This window comes from Streptopelia decaocto (genome assembly GCF_964273445.1).
Source record: "Streptopelia decaocto genome assembly, chromosome: 13".
Lineage (NCBI taxonomy): Eukaryota > Metazoa > Chordata > Aves > Columbiformes > Columbidae > Streptopelia > Streptopelia decaocto.
In genome coordinates, this window is record NC_138668.1 from 6,329,984 (window position 1) to 6,332,098 (window position 2,115).

A 2,115-nucleotide genomic window follows, 5' to 3' on the forward strand; every position below is an offset into this window, starting at 1 on the left:
AACATGCGGCTGCTGATGGATATTTCCATCATCATCATCATCATCATCATCATCATCATCATCATCATCGTCATCTGTGGCTAAGAGAAGGGAAAAGTCCCCGTGTGCCAGCGCTCACAGTCTGCGGGGAGGTGCATCCCGAGGGTGGGAGGTGCTGGGGTGCGTACCCCCTTCCTCCAGGCAGGCAGAACTGGGGAAAAGCTCCAGCACAGCCTCGTTGCCGCCAGGGACTAGTTAAATATGCTACAGACCCACAGATGGCTCCAGCATCGCACTTTGCTCCGAGGCCTCGGCCTCTGTTGACTGCAGCTGTCCCGGAAAATCAAATTATAGTGCAAAACCCTGGCACAGAGTCTGCTCTGACAAGTCAGGTCTTCCATCTCCTGGCTAGCTGGGCAGGATGAAGAGCACACGAAGGGGAGCAGGGGATTGAGCCTCCACCTTGAGAGCTTTTCCTCAGCTGTGTTGGTGGACTGCTGTGAACCCAGAGCTCCTGGGCATTCCCTGGGAACTGTGATGGCCGTGGCTGAGACTTCGGGTGGAAGAAGTAGGATCACACCCAGGAACCATGCACAGGAGCTCCTGACCCGGCTCATCTCCCTTGGCCATGGCAAAAGCCATCAGAGCTGTGCTGCCCGCTCCTCCTGCTTTCAGCAGAGTGCTTCAGGGCTGGTGAATGGAGATTAACTGTAGATTTAAATGCTCTCAGGGAAGCGAAGGGAAAAGCTCGTCCCTGCCCACAGCGAGAGCAACCCCTCAGTGTGCATGTGGCGGGTGCTTGAGTTCCAGCATCGGCACCGTGGCATCACCACGGCTGGCGCCCGAGCTCCACCACTGGCTCTGGGTTTGTCCGAGCCCCGTGGTGTTGGCCATCACCTCCCCTCCCGCTTGTGCAAGTGCTGTTACTTATTTACATCTTCATTGTGAGCCTGCCTGGCTTCTCACCAGAGCAATTTATTTTCCCCTCCTGCTTCGATGTGACTGTTCAAGCCTCCTTTTCCAGTCTGGCCAAGGCCGCACCACTGGAAATATGTCACACAGTGAAAGACATTTATTTCAGTCGAGAGAGCTGCAAGTGCCTCAGGTGGCACTTCATTTGCAGTCAGAAAGAAAAATGCCAAGTGTTGCTCGCTGAAACCAGTTGCTGAGACAGACTGGGGAGAATGTGGGTTCCTGTCTCAAAAAAACTTGAGCCTGCTGCCCTGGCAGCCCCCGCTCCGGTCACCCCTCGGGCTCTGCCCTGCTCTGCATCTGCCTCGGACCAGCTTCTCTGCTGGACTGAGAGGAGACCTGATCTCTAAACTGCCTGAAAGGAGCTTGGAGCCAGGGGGGGTCGGGATCTGCTCCCCTGGAACAAGCGCCAGGACCAGAGGAAACGGCCTCAAGTTGCACCAGAGGAGGTTGAGGTTGGATCTTGGGAACAATTTCTTCCTGGAAAGGGCTGTCGGGCATTAGAACAGGCTGCCCAGGGCAGTGGTGGAGTCACCATCCCTGCAGGGGTTGAGCAGACGCAGAGATGAGGTCCTCAGGGACATGGGGTAGTGCCAGGGGTGGGGGAATGGTTGGACTTGATGGTCTGTAGGGTCTTTTCCGACCAAAATGATTCTGTGATTCTATGAGTCTCACGGCAGATGGTCCCTGAACCATCTGACCATTCGGTTCCTCGAGTGAACCTCCCGCTCTGTGCCTCAACAGTGGCAAACCTGGAGCAGGCAACCCCAAACCTGCCTGGGGAGCTGCACCCCAACCCCACTCTGCACCCCTGTCCCTCCCGCCACTGCTCACTGCGGGGCTGCGGACTCGGGGGGCCGTGGGCACGGCTGCAAATCCCCCCAGGGGGCCTTGTGAGCCTCCCCAACGCTGCTCCCCGTGCAAACCGCCCCCGCCGTTCCCCTCCCGCACGTGTCGCAGCCCCCACGTGCGCGCGCAGCTGCCCCCCCGTGTCCGCCGGTACCGGGGCGGAGCGAGCGGCCGCGGGCCGGCCCCTCCCCCGCCCCCGCGGCGCTGCCATTGGCGGCGGGGCCGGGCCGGGCCGGGCCTGGGGAGGCGGCGGCGGCCGGTAGAGTCCGCGCCCCCCCGCCCCCCCAGCGCCCGGCGCGGCGCCGCGGCCCCGGG